The sequence below is a fragment of the Crocodylus siamensis genome, chromosome 5, assembly GCF_052110815.1.
Source record: "Crocodylus siamensis isolate JL-2025a chromosome 5, ASM5211081v1, whole genome shotgun sequence".
Lineage (NCBI taxonomy): Eukaryota > Metazoa > Chordata > Crocodylia > Crocodylidae > Crocodylus > Crocodylus siamensis.
Window position 1 is genome coordinate 170,754,592 of NC_143399.1, and position 17,508 is coordinate 170,772,099.

Here is a 17,508-nt window from a genome sequence, read left to right on the forward strand (position 1 = left end):
AGCCCCTGAGCTGTGCGGGGCCCAGTGCTTCCCTCTACGGTGGCAGCAACCTGGAACCACCCAGGCCAGGTGCCAGTAGGCAGATGCCAGGGTCCCACACAGCTCAGGGACTGCTCAGCCGACTGGCAGCTCACCCTGCCTACCATGGGAGAGGCAGGTAAGCTCCAGCACCCTGTGCACTGTCCCTGCCACTTTCCTGTCACCTGGGACCACCTGGGAATGGCTGACTTGCCCCTGGGGCAGAGAGGCAAGGTGGCAGGAGGGTGGCTGGATGTGCTGGGGATGGGAGAAGGTGGTGACAATGATGCATGGGGCACTGGAAGCCCACCAAGCCTGACCTCCCACGAGCACATTGGCTTCCAGCACCTTGTGCACCATTGCAAACTAAATATGAACAATGGCATGCCACCGGAGGCCAGGGGACACAGTGAACACCCACAGGTGGTGGCAGCAGTTGTGGCGGGGGCATGTCAGCAGTGAGTGGGGAGCCCCTGCAGGCAGCCACGGTGGTATTGGTGGGGGTGGTGGTGGTAAGCGCCGATTGGTGGTTGGCGCCCACCTGCAGATGCCGCTGGCAACATCAGCAGGGCCAGCGGTGATTGCTGATCGCCTGCAGACACTGCCAGCTGTGTCAGCAATGGGGGGGGGGGAGGGGGAGGCGGAGCGACAACTGCCTGCAGGCACCGCTGACAGCATCATCAGCTGTTCCCTCATGGGGTGAATCACCAATCTCAGGAGGTGCATGTATACCCATGTGCACCCCCTACATGTCACCAATGAAACTAAAATATCTTGGATGGTTTTTACCTTGCTATGTAACAAAGTCATTTGAAGCAGAATACATCACCAAGCGTGTAAATAGCAGCATCATTAAAGTGGTGCAAATGGGCAATTTGGCTACTTTAAAAGCCAATTTTGTTGTGCATACAAAGGCTGGTTCAGAGACTGTTCTAACTTTGGTGGTGGTCAAAAGGTCATTGGATAGCCTAGGACATAGGCTTTAACCTATATCTAATATAGAACTGCTGTCTCTTTGTTTTCCAGTGGTGCTCTGGAGGATTTGAGGAACCTGGCTGGGTATGTGCCTGCCAGCCTTATTCCATCCTATAGGACATGTGGTCAAAATGGCTTCCTTCTATGTTGCAGCCCAGAGACAGGGTGAAAGGGCTCCATATATTTTCTATTTTTGAGGGAACCTGTAGTCATAATTTGGCTTTAAATTAGAATCAGTTGTATTCTGGGAGATGGTTTTAGCATTCTTGGAAAGATCCAGTCTGTAAACAAGATGAATATTTACTGTTGCATATGTGCTTAGAGATGCTAAAGCAACTTTTCAATGCCATGATTCCTCCCCTAATATTTCATACTTTATTACACATTTAAACTCATTGCAACATTGTCCAAGAAAACTTTTCATTAAAGTGCGTCGCATTTAGCGTAGCATTTATCTGTTTTGATTGTGATACATAATGGATACTCGAATGAATTAACATGCTGGAAGCAGACATAAAAGGTGTCTTTTTTCCATCGCTAGTCTATAATGTCTGCATTATATCACTAAGGTTTCAGTCCATTCCAATTAGACTAAGTGGCTAAATTCCCTTTTATTTCAATGGGAGCATGAACGGACCCTAAATCAGTCTGCATATCTGAATGAAAACATCAACTACTGCATGTTTTGCCACAGCCAGACTCCTTTTTCCCCTCAGATGTATTGTAAAGTCTTTGCAGCATATCTGATAATGGTGTTTATGTTTATACAGGGTTCTATTGTTTTTCCCTTGCTGCAGACTGTCTAGTCCTGACAGCTATACTTCCTGCTTCCCGTTATGGAAGTCTCCAAAGGTGGTTTCATTCTGTTTTGCTTACAGTTAGAGAGAATTTCATAAGGTTACATAGTACACAGTGCAAATCAAGTTGCTTTCAGTGCTACAAGTACAGAATGGAATCCGAAAGCCGCCAGCATAATTTTCTCCAACTTTTGTATAGTGAGTGTTAAATATAATACACATCTGGGGTCACAAACTGTCTTTGTGTGCCCCCACAAATGCTTAATCAGTTATACTACAATGTACTCAGCAAAATAGGTCAAACCTAAATCTCAAATCTGGACACCCACAAACTTCTGGGAAATACAGCTCTGGCTCAGAATTTGGATTCTTATATTCATAGGTATCCATTTACACCATTTTGTATCTTATGCTGTCATTTACACCTACGCAAAGTGAGAATGACTTTCTGCAGCCACCTTGTACATATCCTGCACAGACTTAAAGGATTATGCAAGATGGAGGAATCATAGAATCATAGTCAAGGAGACTTGACTAAGCCCCAGATTCTAAGGCCAATGAGTTTTCAGTTCTAGATTTAGATCTAAATTAATATCCTAACTTTACATTTTAAGTTCCAAGTACATAAAACCATTAACATCATGAACAGTATTAAAACTTTGCTCTCCACAATGATGTGTATTCACAGTGTGTAGAGCATCATGCATACGTGACCAATATTTTTTAATGAAAGCATTAAGCTGGCACCTTTATTAGGTCCAATCAACTGAAAGGACTAGGAGGTTAGACAGGTGTTGCAACTGTACCCATGGCAGATTGCTTTCTAGTCCTTTTCCATTTATTTAATGCACACTGCTGTACATTTCCTGATCACATCTGGACTGGGCTTGGCAATATGTAGTAGCATTTCCTACTGTGCTGGGGATCGTGCAAAATCAGATGGTACTATTTGACCACAGGTTGCTACGTAGTATTCTTGGCGATGTAAAAGTCATACATTGCCCTTCCAGAGTTTTCGTCTGTGCATAATTGAGTGGCCACCTGTGCATAATTTTCTTCAACTACGGCTTTAGAATCTAATGAAAGACAGTACAAAAATGAACACAGCAGTGGGAATGAGCTTCAGAGATCAGTTATATGAAAGGCAACATCATTTCTCAGTAGGATTTATATTTTGGGTAGGTGTAGAGAAATAGTTCTTTTCTTCTGCACCTCATTTTCCTGTAGACTCCTACTTGCTAGACTGGGGCATGTGTAGATGAAACAAGGGGCATGTACGCACAACATTTTAAAGCGTATTAAATGCTTTTGCACCACTTTAATGGTATTTGCACTTGTTGGCGGTGTATTGCACATTAATTGCAGCTGCTGTAGCACGTTCGGCAGTGTAATGCGCCTTAAATGACTTTGGGGCACAGAAAACTAAACCAGCTCTGAGGAGTTTTAATTTGCAGCCCTACAGCAGTGGAATGAAGCACCAGGCTTCGTGCAGCTCAGGGGCTGTGCAGGCAGTCCATGCAGGCAACTGGCAGCAGTCCAGGAAGGCAGGCTCCACCAAAGGAAAAAAAAAAGCAGCAAACTCTGTTGGGACCTGGTCGTTACCTCTGTGGCTGCAGTGCCCTCTGGGACTGCCTGAGCTGGGTGCCTGTGGGCAGGTGCCACATGGTTGGGTGGGGTGGGGAAGCTGCTACCATGGAGGGAAGCACCAGCCCCCCTCCACACCCCACAGCCTAGGAACCACTCCACCCGCTGGCAGCTTTCCCTTCCCTCCCTGCCACCAGAAAGGCAGGTAAGGCATGGGTGTACACGACATGGGGGTTAACTTCGCCCTAAATTGAACCAGTATTTTTAAAACCCACCACTTCAATTTAGGAACCCCATTTTGTCTACACATGCCCCTGGACATTTGTGCAGAAGGCCCCTATTTCTGCTGTTGCTTATCTCTAAACAACATCTGAGCTCAGATCATAAATGTCTGACGTGCCTACTCCTTCTTGTTCTTCCATGCAACTGATTAGCTGCTAGTGCTCATGTGCTTCCTGAGTTGTTTTCAACTGGAGCTGGTGCTAATTCCCTAAGATCAAACCCTTAACATCTTGATTTGAATGGATAGTTTTGAAAAAAAGCTGCTCTGGCATCTTGGGAGCATTTTAAAAATTGGATTTTGCCCTTTTGTTAAAGTTTCTGTTTGGGGAAAGCATGTATCTTCTCACTGTATGACCTCCTGAGATCCTTTCTAGCCCTACTTTCCCATGATTCTATAGTGTCAGGTAGCGCTGTAGGAAGATGGGCTATGTCAGCTTCATAACCTCCCAAACCAGAGGGAGTGTAGCTGATTTAGTGCAATGCAGTATATGCAGTGCACTTATTAGCTCTGCTGAGAGGCATAGCCTATTAGTGCATTTGAAGGTGGCTCCCCAAAATGGTGTAGTCATCTTAGTGCAACATTGGACACATGCAAATACTGGCTCCATACTAGGCAGTATTGTCTCAGTTTAGATTGCCCTAATTTTACTAGCTCTAAGGTTCTGTTTGTGTGACTTATTGGTAAGTGAGGCCTATTTCAGGCCTATTTCTGTGCATGATCCACAGATAATATCGGTCTGTTAGGAAGCTGTAAGCTTTTAGCTTTGGATGCCCCTTGTACCATCAATGGATTCAGTCCACAGCCAAGATGACAAGTTCTCATGTTTACATCAGCTAACGTTGTAGTATTTCACCTCCTATGTCCCTAGGCATCTACCCACCCTTCCATCATTCACCAGTGCTTTCTGTGCCAAATACTGCAGATAATCCTACAGGTATTTTCTGGGTTTGTGAGAGGCAAATGCTAAGCTTCTGTTGCTGCTGCCTCCTTTGACTCTTCGTCTTATTGCCCAAGTGACTAGTGGAGGAGTGGCATTCCCACAACAATTTAAACTGAAATGCACTGGACATTTCAGAGTGACTTGTCAGTGTGTGACCTCCTGTTTACTTATTTATTTTGCTTCTTGGTAGACCCTATGCATTGTTAGTGCCCCTGACACTGGCTGCTCATCCAGCAGACACACTTTAGGAATCTTTTCTTTTCTGAATCTATTCTTTTCTGTTTTTTTTCCCTTTCCTTTGTGTAAAGGGTATGTTCTGGCTTTGTGGAATCCCTGTAGCAAGTTGTGAATGATGTATGAACTGAAAAATCTTTGCCTGGTACACAGTAGGAATACAGAAAGTGCTGTGCAGTCACTGCTGTGCTGTTTTTTTCTATGTATACAGGCACACAGTATTCATCTCATATTCATTTTGACAAGCCTTCAAGCTCAGAAGCCTTGGGATGGGATGGTTTGTGTATAAGTGCACCATTGGCTTGTAGTGGAATATATTTCAAAATATCTGTGCATAATGTACCATGAGGAAAGAAGAGTTTCTCCTTTAGCTCTAGCTCATATGACAGCCTTTTTTGAAGCTGGAGGTGCTCCTGGGTTTAAATTCCATAAAGCATGTATATGAATCATCACTAGGATGTCTGTATGGTACAAGTTTGTGTTCAGACAAGACTTGAACACTGCTACATATTTAGTTATTTTGTTTGGAACTTGAGGACAAGCTCTTTCTTAACTGAGGTGAGTACTCGATATCTTTGTTTGCTACTGTGACCATCTATGATGGACTCAGTCCTTCTGTTTCCACTGGGCACAGACCTTTGATTTTGTATTCAGTGAAGTGCGCAGATGGAAAGAGAATAGAAAACGCAAAAGAAATCCAAGTACAGTTTGGAGAGAATTTTCCTTTATCTGTTAGTAGCTACATGAATCATATCTCTTTTTGGATTCCTATTGCTAACTTGCAGTGGCTTTCGACTTTTGATTTCCCATGCTGCAGTACCTGAAAGGGACTCTTCTGTGCTAAGATGTTTTTGCAAGACAAGTGCCATGAGAGGAAATCTCATTTGATATCTTCCAGTTGTATCAGGAGGTCCTCCTAATGTGGAATGTATGACTTTGTTTTTCCTTAGTACACTATTGACTAATAGAACTTGTTTTTGATACCACATCCCTGAATAGATCTCACAGTAAACAATGTGGGCTTAAAGGATCTCTTCCATTTGCCTTCTAGGTAATGTTGGAAAAGTCACATCTCTCTATGCCTCTATCTCGTTTTCTTAAAATGAAGATAATGAATCTGACCTCCTGTGCAAAAGGGCTTTGAAATCTGATGATGAAAAGCACTACCTAAGAACCAGGTACTTTTAAAAAGAATGACTTACAAATCCATGATAATTCTGTGTAAGAATTTTTGCCCTGTGCTTCTTCAAATGCATTCTTCTGAAATATTTACGAGCTGTAAGCAATTACCTGGTTTTTACTGGGCTAGAATTTGGGGAGTTATGCATGGAGCCTCATACCAGCCTGGCCAGAACACAGTCTACTATACATGCTCAATAGACATTGTGGACACTAAGATGGTCACATTGTACATGGAGCAGGATCCACAGCTGGATTATTGTCATTGGATTTTATTCTTTTTGTTCAAATCTTGACTTAATACTGGACATTGTTAAATCATTACTTCAAAGTAGATGTACTTCTTCACTCCTGTGAATTTGGGCAGCTGGATTCACCTTTTTCTATTTGCATTCATGCTACTTGCATAGTCACAGTGGGAAAGACTACAGCATTAAAACACATACCCATTGCTCTCTGGCAAACCTACATTGATCTACCGGGAGTTCCTAGTATCAAATTTTGGCACCATGCTGCAAATTTGCAGCACACCAAATGGTTGCATGTGAACTGCATGCAGACCAAACATGTGCTTGTCTGGATGTGCTCACTGAGTGATTTTAGCTGGAGATAGGAGAGGGCAGCTGGAGACCCCAGCTGACTCAAGAACAATGGGTAAAGTGGCTGCCAGATAGGAGCTTGTGGGCCTCATGTTAACCCTTTGTAAGGTACATATATCCCAAGACCTGAATGAGGATGTTGCTTGGCCTTGCACTTCATAGTGGTAAAGAAGGGGTGTATAAAGATTTAGGGAAACGAGACAGGAACTGCAGACAGGTTGTCCAGGGATCATTGCAGGGGTGCACATAAGAATAACAGGAGGAGTTGAGAATGGAAGAAGAACGAGGGTTGGTCTATACAAAGCTGATGCTGCAGGAGGTATATATTCAACAGCAGAGGCTCTAGGATTGGTGGAAACATTCAAGTGGCTAGTAGGGGAAATGTAGGACAGTTTGTGAATATGACAGGAGTTTAGAGGTCAGATTTCTCAGACCTTAAGGAATTTATGATGATCTGCACATTAGGTGGCACTTTCAAAACTCTATACCCCAACCAACCATTTAAAACTGGTTCAGTCATATAGGATGAAGTTGTAAGAGCTACAAGAAAGATGCCTGTACCACCATCTGTGAAGTATATCCGGGTCTGCTCAGATTAAACAGGAATTGTTCTCTTTGTACCTGCAGAAGAGGCTACAAGTGTCAAAAGCCGGTTGTTCTTTCAACAAACTATAAATCTTAGTGTTTATTCAGTGGCTTCTTTCAACCAAGTGGTTTGACTTCCTTTAAAATTTTAGCAGCAAATGCTGGATGATTGAATATATTTTTAAAATTTAAATTGTTTTATAGAATTCTATAAATTTAGACCTTAGTATACATTGTCATAATTTCAAATACACTTATTCTTAACAAGAATAATGGGCCAGATTCTATTCCATTTATTAGGTGTGTAATTTGCTAAGATGCCTAAATGTAATTCTATTCCACCCTCCTCAAGTCCTGGAAAATCCATTAATGCATCTAATTTTGTAACAATCACCTTTTTACCCTTCAGAATGAATCGAAAGGAGCAGGAAAACCTATCGATCTTTGTATTAACAGGTTTTTTTTTCTTGGACTCTAGCAGGGTGGAAGAGCTTCTGGCCCAATGGATTTAAGTAAAAAAAAATCTTACTGGTCACATTGTGCTGCTTAATCTTGTTTCCTGCTGCTAAATCATATTAAAAAGGAGTCACAACTAAATTAACTTCCTAACAGTACATGTAGACATTCACTGTAGTGTTACAAACATTTGATATGATCAGAAATGGGTAGGATGGCTTCGATGAGACAACCTCCTGATTGAGATGTGGTTCACACTACGAAAAAACTGAAAAATCCCTGGTTTAAGGGCAATGCCCACATCAGACAATGTTCTTCAACACGTTGGTATTCCATTTCTTCCAAGTCCTATACTTTTTCTCTCTAAGATGAAGAGTGAATGATCCAGTAAGGGAAATTAAAATGACCTATATCAAAATGATGATCTAAATCTGGCATGGGTGCAGATATGAGTTAATTTAATATGTCTGCATTGGAGACTTAGCAGTGTACTATCAATGAGGCTGTCACCAACAATCTTAATCGCATTCACTTTATTGTCTGAAACAGCCCTATTATATGTGTTTTAGACCCAAGTCTCCTGGCTGTAGGAAAAACATTATTCTCTCTGCAAAGAGGAAATGATCAAATAGAATTCTTAATATAAGTCATATACCACAAATAAATCTCCCACAATGAAAAGCGTATAAAAGCAAACCACTTTGAGGCCACTTGTAGGGCTAGTTTATAGTATTTCTGATACAGCTGCAGCCAAGCCTTTCTCTGTGCATTCGGCATATTAGAACATTCTTGACAATGGATTATACAACATAGTCAGAGCTTTCCTCTTTCTAAGAATACCATTACCACAGCAAAACACAGTGTGCTTTGCACACTCTGGAATAGGATGCACTGGGCTTCAGCACTTGGTGTTGTAAAGTACTTCCTTGCACTAGCCTTCAGTGATTACTTACAGATATTTACTTTAGCACATGGCATATAGAACATTAAAAGGGTTTTGAAAATCTCTCAGTTTTTCAACTTCTGAAGGATTATTAACTTCAAAGTCTGAAGAAATGTCGGCCTTCTATGTTTGGAAATGCCAGCAGCCTTTGCATATCCCCACCGCAGTACCAAGCAACCCCCAGCAGAGAGGAACGATTACTGCCTCGGTGGCGTGAGGATGGCTTTTGATCTCCTAACATATTGGAAATTACTTAAAGGTAAGCCATCTGCTAGCTGAGGAACAAAAATAGATTACATCACACCCTGCTAGAAAGATTGTGTTAAATCCTATGTATCTAGGCTTTTAATAATTCTATATTAAGTCAGCTAATAGGATTAGGTACACATTTTCCTTAGGCTTATTTCACCAACTATTAACAAAAAACTTTTTTTGTGGTGATCTGTAAAATTCAGGAGTGTTCCACTGTGAATAAAAAGACTTCTTTCAAGAATGAAGCGTTTCTTCAGATCACAATTGCTCTCCAAAGGCACTGACAGTCAGAGAGCATTTTCAGGGTGGTGCATGGGGAGTAACAAGCACTAAACTCCTTTATTGTTAATATATTAGTGTTAATCATTAATGGTGGATTGCTGTACTAGAGTTTTATGGCTGAACCCATGTATGGTGAAACCCGTCTAAAAATGTAATTCTAGGAACTGACAAAAATAACTTTTTATTAATGGAGGTGGCCTACTGATACATATATAGCAGACCTGCTCCATGTACACTTGAGGAATGCTTTGGTTGCTGCCTGTCATAACAAGAGATTACTTAATAATGAATGGTGGCATCATACACAAACTTCACTGTTCATCACCATTATGGTAGTTGCACTTATGCACATTCCAGACAAGCTGACCATTTTACGTTTATATATAGCTTTTTGATACTTTTGCCTATTAATTTTTTAATACATTATGAATGAATCATTTTGATTAGCGCTAGCTGTGACCATCAACATTTTTCAGATACATTATTTTTAATAAACAATCAATGATGTGTTTGTGAATAATTTTATGTTACCCAGCAGGGCATGCCCCCTCAGAATTAAGATAACTTTGTAATGCTCCAGATGACAAACAATCATTGCATCATCTATGGTTTCACACATAATTGTGGGGAATAATTCTTCCTGAATAATTCCCTTATTTCAATAGCTGTGGAAAAAGCTACTCAATATGTATAATTGTAAAGAATTTGGTTGCATATTAGCAATATTAGCAATATTTCAGCACAAACTTATTTTTAAACCTATGAGTAGTTGACTCAAAGACTTAAGGTCACTGAGGCTATGTACTCAGAGGGAATTCCAGCACGTCAGTGCAGACTCGATTAACTGAGATCCCTGTGTGGCAGGCTTGCTGCTTTTGCCCAGCAAGCCTGGCTTGGAGAATGATGCTATGGATTGGTGGAACATTTCCACCAATCAGGCAACAGCTGGGAGGGGCTTGCCCCACCCCTGCTCGGAGGTTGGGGAGAAAGGAGCCCCTGGACCTGACTGAAGACTAGCTTTGCAGATCCAGCAGACTTCAGGGGTGGGGCCTCTGGTGTAAATTAAAGCCCACCATGCTCAGCACGCTGGGCAGATGCAGTGAGGGATGGTGAGGAGAGAGGAGCTTCAGGAGAGGATCATCATTGGGACCCTGCCTGAGCCTTGACGGTACACAAATCAGCGCACAGTGCTCAGGCTCTGGGAGGTGCTCAAGGTGACTTGCTCCTGCAAACCCGGCAAGTGGCTGGGTGAGGCAGTACATGGATCAGTGCATGGACAGCTGGACAGCTGGACCTGGGAGCAGCTTGAGGCACACAGTGTGCAGGTCTGCGCATGGAGAGTCAGTCCTGGGAGCAGCTCAAGGCTGCTCAAGTTAGCCCTGGCTCTATGCCAGATAACCGGAGCCCCAGTGTAGGTTAGCATTAGACTGAAAGAACCCTGGTGCTCAGAGCAGGGCCGGGGAAGGGGAAAGACCCCCAGTGTGAGGCTGGGGAACTGGAGCCAGTGAGGGCTCGGTTCCCATAGGAGCTCCCTAGGTGTCCAACGTGGGGCCCAGGACCCAGAGAGAAGGACCCTCAACTTGAGGCCAGTGGCTCCAGGAGGCCTGAGATGGTGTGAGGACCCAGAGGCCAGATCAAGAGCCCCCAAAGGAAGGGCCGTGAGTTACCAGGAACCCAGATCCCACAGGAGGAGTGGGCAGGGGGGAAGGCCCCACACACCATGCTGTCCAGGGTTGGAGGGGAGGAGAACCCAAATATACACTGGGGAGGGTTCTGTAGAACCCCCAGGGGGCCTAGGGGGAGAAGACCCTATCCCATTTGAGGGACCAAGTGGTTGGAATTCCAGATAGGGTGCATCTAATATCTGGTATAGTTATGTTTCCTAGTCGGTATCTATTGTTACTGTTGGTGTTATAAATAGTTGGGTATATTAATTCTGTATAATGGGCTCTGTAAGGATGTCTTTATTAGCTAATACACCTGTGGTACAAACTTGCTGGATTTACTGTCCTGGGATCCACCTCTCTTCTGGGCCTGAGGCACAGGTACCTACCCGAATGTCCTCCCTAGGGCAGACTTCCTCTTGCTAACAGACCTTTATATGTATATTTAAATCTATATCTGTAATTGTATCTATCTTAAAGAGTTTTATATATAAATGTTGGTAACTCAATAAATTGTATATAGTTAAGCACTTTGGGCCTGGGCTAACTCTACAGAGGCAAGAGGGATCCGCCCAAAATTCCAGCATCCCTCTCGCATCACCCCCTCCCGCCTACCCATCCCATCCAATTGAGAATAGGGCATACCCTTGGCTGTACGCAGTTTACACCCGTACTTAAAAAATCGTGGTGGGGGTGCTTGAACTACAGCTCATTTGACATGAAATGATCTGTAGTTCAAGCACCCCAACCCCATTTTTAAGTGTGGGGGTCCTGATACAGGAGACACAATGTCACTTTAATTAGAGTGGCTCTTGGAGCTGCTCTAATTAAAGTGCCACCCCCCCCCATCCTCAAAGCACATGTAGAAGTGCCCTCTAGTGTGAGGTACTGAATCAGAGATGGGCAAAATATGTCCTGTGGGCTGGATCTGGCTAGCATAGGGACTTTGTCTGGCCCAGGTACTGTCCAGCAGACCAGCTGGAACCTGCATATACAGCCCCAACCCGGCCCAACCCCAGCTAAAGTAATATAGAAAAAGGAATACAAAAAAAAATGCAGGAGCATAGCTCAAGTTTGTTGGAAAAGAGCAAAGCTACATCTCTAACAAACAAAACTCGCTAGACCTGATTTTCAAGGCAAATCATTTACAAGCACATACCAAATAATGCACAAATGTTAGACTTATTTAATTTACCACATTTATCTGAATATTGCCTTTCTTTAGAAACAGAGCCAATAACATGTTGACAGTTGCAGAACAAGCATTACCATCACACTGCTGATGTGTCTCTGCCTTACCTGGAGGAATCTCCTGCTGGAATGAAAGGATAGTTCATTCTTTCACTTTTCTCAGATAAAACCATCAGCAAGAGTAGGATCATTTATGGACAGTAATGAGACTAAAGGCCAGAACCACATAAGAACTTAGGCAAAACTGAGATTCACAGAATCTCTGCTTACCTGCCCAAACTTCACAGGCATCTTGATTTTTAACACCAAATTTCTCCAACAGACTACTGTTCTGCACCTGGACTAGCCGGACTTGTAGACTGGGTTCTGTAAATGTGTGCATGTGCCCTAAGTTTCTGCCAGTGGGCATACATAAAACTGCATACGGTCTGACATAGCTGCTCAGATCCATAGTTTTATGCTCTCTGGGTGTGGAATATCTGGATTCAAGTCCCTGCTCCAAATCAGGCAGATTACAACTTGAAAACAGACCTTCTTGGCAAGTGCCCTGATAATTTGATTATTTGGTATAATGCGGTAAGAACCTTCTTTTTTTTGGTAGGAAAGCTATAGCCTGGTGTAGGAACTTTGCTTCAGGAGAGGGTTAACCTCTGAGAATCCTAAATACAGATAAATAGTTCTCTCCAGCATGGAGATAGATGCCTAACTTTCTTCGAAGGGCAGGGTCTATGCCAGGGATGGGCAAAGTCCAGCCCATGGGCTGGATCCTGTCAGAAGTGGACTCCATTTCCCAGCTGCCCCTGTGCATGGCTGGGGCTGGTCTCCATGGAAGCCACAGCTGCCTGGGAAAGTTCAAGGCTGGGATTGCCATGGAGACCAGCCACAGCCATGCTGGCAGCCTGCGGGCCACTGGGAACTTGTGATGGGGGCAGCTTGCTCCAGAGCCAGGGCAGAGCCAGGATCTGTAGCCAGCATGCTCTGGGCAGGGGCACGCAAGCAGGGGATCACAGCTCTGCCTCTGCTCCAGACCAGGCTGTCACCGCAGGGCAAAGCTGTGATTCCCTGCTTATGTGCCCCTTCCCTGGGCATCCAGGCTACAGATCCTGACTCTGGAGCAAGCTGCCCCCATTGCAAGATCCCAGCAGCTCTGGAGCAGCCCTTGCCTGATCTGCTGCATGCACTGCCAGCATGGCTGCGGCTGGTCTCCATGGCAACCCCAGCCTTGACCTTTTGTGCAGCTGCATCCGGGGTCTCCATGGAGACCAGCCCTAGACATGCATGCAGGGGCTGCTAGGAAATGGAGTCCGGCTGCCATCCGGATTGGCCATTTTTCCCACCCCTGGTCTATGCCCTGCCCATCTCCTTGGTTTTTCCTATGGATAGTTTAGGTGCCTCCCTGCTCATTTTTTTTCTAGACTAAAGTACAATAACATATGGGTGTCCTTTTCAGAAAAATAAAACTGTTGCTACCTCCTGTTGAGGTCTAGCTGATATCTTTTTAGAAAGTAATGGCTCCAGAGACAGTCTTTTTTCTTTGTTGCATTTCTCACAACCTTCTACTAAAATTTAAATTTGCTTATTCAGCCTGGACCACTGTATAGACTGTTGTGCTCTTGTCCTGCATTTGTTTATACCATGGTATCCATCATGGATCTTCAAAATCACTTCTTCCCAAAGCCCCTAAGTGATCACAATGGATCTTCCTTTAATGAGCAGACCATTAGCTATGCGGAGCTCATTTTGGTCCTGCCAACACGTTTATAGGCCTTTTGGAAGTTGTGTCCTGTGGCCCCATATGTTTTGAACTAATTTCTAATAGATGCCATCCTTTCATTGCTCATTTCTAATTTGCTCAAGTCTAGTAACAAATGTTGGCAATGCTGTCAGAACACGGTCAATATATATATAATGAATATATATAAATATATATTAAAAAATATTTTTTCCAAAGTTACTTCTTGTATTGCTGACTGACTAACTGATGCTAGGGATAGAGTGTCTGCAGCTATGAGCAGTTTCCCTCATAAAAGTTCAATACTGAAAGAAAATCACATTAGTCATAGTTGAAATCTTTGAATTATGGGTGGAAGGTAATCCCAGGCTTTGGATCCCAGGAATGCCACCAGGGATTTTGATCTGATCCTATTTTAAAATTCAGTCCAAGCAAGTAAGAACTGAGCCATTCACATGCCCAAGTGACTGCCGAGGTTTCTTTTTCTACTTGAGCATAGTGTTGCTCAGTGTTTGTAAGACATCTTGATATAAATTCAATAGGCCTCTGGTGTCCTTCTGCCTGTATTTAAATGAGTACTGGTCCTAAACCATATGACAATGCATCTATTATGACTACTGTAGAATACTGCAGAATATTGTGTTAAGATAAGTGGTGATGTCAATGATTCCTTAATTCTGTTCAATTACAATTGTTTTGTGTCCCCTGAAGATCCACATATTGCTTCCATTAAGGCAGTCTCTTAAAGGTTTTATTAACTGTACTAAATTCAGCAAAAATTTTCCAAACTGATTGGCCATACCCAGCAATTGTCTTCTGGCAGAAATGTCTTAAGGTTTAGTTAGGGCACCAGTGGCTTTATTTTGTCTGGGTCTGACTGAATTCTTTTTTTGCTAATGATATGTCCAACAAATTTTATTTGTTGCTTCCTGAATTCACATTTTTCATTCAAAGTGAGACCAAATTGTTGGAAACATTGCAAAACAGCATGTAGACATTCACCATGTTCCTATTTATTTTTGCAATATACCAACATATTATCTGCATGGCAAAGGATGCTGGGCAGGCCATCACAATCTGAAAGATTCATTTTTGAAAATGCTCTGGTGCTAACAATATACTAAAAGGAAGCTGGTGGAAACAATATCTCCCAAATGGGGTAATGAATGTAATTAATAGTCTAGATTCTTTAGCAAGAGAATTTACAAAAAAATGTACTGTAGCATCTAATTTTGAGAACACTTTAGTCTCTGACAATGGAGCCAATGTCTGTTCTACTGCAGGAAACGTGTCTTTCTCTGCATACACTTTTGTTAAGTTGAGTAAAATCCACACAAATGTGAACTTTTCCACTGGGTTTCAGTACTAATGATTTCTGCACACCAGTCTGTGGATTCAGAAATTTGGGAAATAACTCCCATTCTCTTTAATTCTTCCTTGACTTTCTGTTGTAAAGGAACAGGGATGTACTGAGGAGCTGTCAGAGCAACTGGTTAGTGACTTCACCAGTTTCATTTTATATTACCTGACAGCTTCCCCAAGCCTGTGAAGACCTGAGGCTACCTCTCTTGTAAGGTTTACGTTCTGCTGTTGAGTCCAGTTTCCGTACTAGGTGTAGTCCTTGTATTGCTGGCAATCCCAGTAAGGCAACTTTTAACCATTGTCCAAAATAGGTTGTGAAAATAAATTTCCTCTTTCTTCCAATTTTCCCTTGAACGGGCCACATACTTTTAATGCAGTATTACTTGTCCCTCTGAGAATATTAGCTGACCTTTGCAGATCTCTGTCCCAGGATTAATCATAATATTTTGCAAGGATGGCAGTAACTATAGTTCCAGTGTACATTTTGTATTTATTGATTTGACTATTGAGATCTATATTAGTGTACCTACTTGTGGATTCTTTTATTAAGAATATAGTTCCTAGTAACACAGACACATTATCATCTGATGCCCTCCTGAATTTTTCCACTTACCTGAATGGTCTGCACTGCCTTGCAAAACATCCTTTGTTTTGGCATCTCATGCATTCTGTATTTATTGCTGAAAATTGTTGCCAATGGTAGCTTGGTGTTCTGCTGCATCTGCCACACCTTTCACTGCTTTCACTATTAACATTTCTTGATTGTTTTTGCCTCGTTTTTTGCCTTAGTTTTATATAGTATCTTGTAGATGAGGTTACTTTCACCTCTAAGAGCTTCTCTCTTTCCATATCAATTTTATCTGATGAAGTTTTTGGTACAGTTACCCTGTATGACATACTGCTGTTTCTATATTGTTTTTTGCATCTTAATTTTTGTTATGACTTCTGCTAGTTTGAGTTCTGGATCTGAGTTTCGCTAAGAAACTGGCATCTCTGATGGCTAGAAAATGGTATTTAGAGGTTTGTTTTTGTAAATTGGTTTATAGGTAATATATATACATGCATTAGAATAATGGTCCAGGGTGGTAGCAAAGGTTAATTGGTCTAAAGGCCTAGTCACAGTCACACAGTTCTCACAGCCTTTAAGGCAGAAAGGGTATCTAACACAATAAAGCAAATATATATACACTAGCCTGGAAAATTGTGGGCATATAACACACTGTTCCATAACATGAGATAAGGTGGCAGCAACTCACAAGGCCCAAGAGAGTGGCGGGGCCTGAGGTACCAGTTTTGGGGGAACAGACCATATTAGGAAAAGACCCAGAAAATCCAAATTAGGATGTATGCATGTGATGGGCTTGTGAAACAAAGGAATATGCTGACAGGACAGAATGTGGACAGTATGATGACCACAGAAAGACCAATCAGCAATAGCCATGGATGAACAGTCATCAGGATGGGAAAGGAATATAAAAGAGGGATTTTAGAGCAACAAAGGGTCCCTGAGAAGGGTTCCTGTCCCCAAGAGAGGAATCCAAGCCACCATGGACAGAGGGCATGCCACCAGCCCATCTCATCCACCCCACTGTGGTGGGGGGAGGCAGAGCTCAGCCTCTCAGCTCCAGGCTGCTGCCATCTGACATTCAAGAGAGAACATTGGAGTGAAGCTTGCCTCCCGGCCAGATGTATCTTGACTCTGATGACAGCCTTAGGATTGGTAGCTATAGAATTGCTTGCATTATTCTTTTCTGTTATCACTGTGTATCAATAAATTTTCCTATTATCAAATGGAAAGGTCGTGGTTGGTCTAAGGATTTTGGGTCCCCCCAGAAAAGGGCATCTGGGTCCTAAACTCAGTGCTAACAATGCCGACAACATATTCCTTTTTCAAAACTCCATTATTTCAGTGCTCTGCAAGAGTGTATAATACAGTAATAAAAGATACAGGTGTTTCCCTGGTATTTCATAATAAATTTGAGATATATATAATATTTATATTACTTATAAAATGTGCATCAAAAATCGCTTTCACTTTTTAATAGTTTCATAGTCTGTAGGGTCAGAAGGGACCTGAGCAGATCATCAAGTCTGACTCCCTGCCTTGGCAGGAAAAAGTACTGGGGTCAAATGACTCCAGCAAGATGTTCGTCTAACCTCCTCCTAAAGACCCCCAGCGTAGGAGCCTGCACCACTTCTCTTGGAAGTTGGTTCCAGATCCTAGCTGCCCTGACAGTGAAGTAGCGCCTCCTGATATCTAACCTAAATCTACCCTCTGCCAGCTTGTGACCGTTATTTCTGGTCACTCCTGGTAGTGCTTGGGGGAACAGGGACTCCCCCAGTGCCTGCTGGTCCCCTCTGACTAGTTTGTAACGGGCCACAAGATCCCCCCTCAGCCTTCTCTTTTGGAGGCTGAACAGGTTCAGGTCCCG

At 42.8% G+C, this 17,508-nt stretch overlaps 1 long non-coding RNA gene across 2 annotated transcripts in view; it reads left to right on the plus strand.

The window, feature by feature from the left end:
* Positions 1–8,470: 8,470 nt before the first annotated feature.
* LOC149864906 (uncharacterized) overlaps positions 8,471–17,508 on the plus strand; it is a 68,241-nt gene continuing 59,203 nt past the window's right edge. For both annotated transcript variants that reach the window (XR_016442669.1, XR_016442670.1), the window contains exon 1: positions 8,471–8,852. This is a non-coding gene — a long non-coding RNA (uncharacterized LOC149864906). The remainder of the gene's footprint in view (positions 8,853–17,508) is intronic.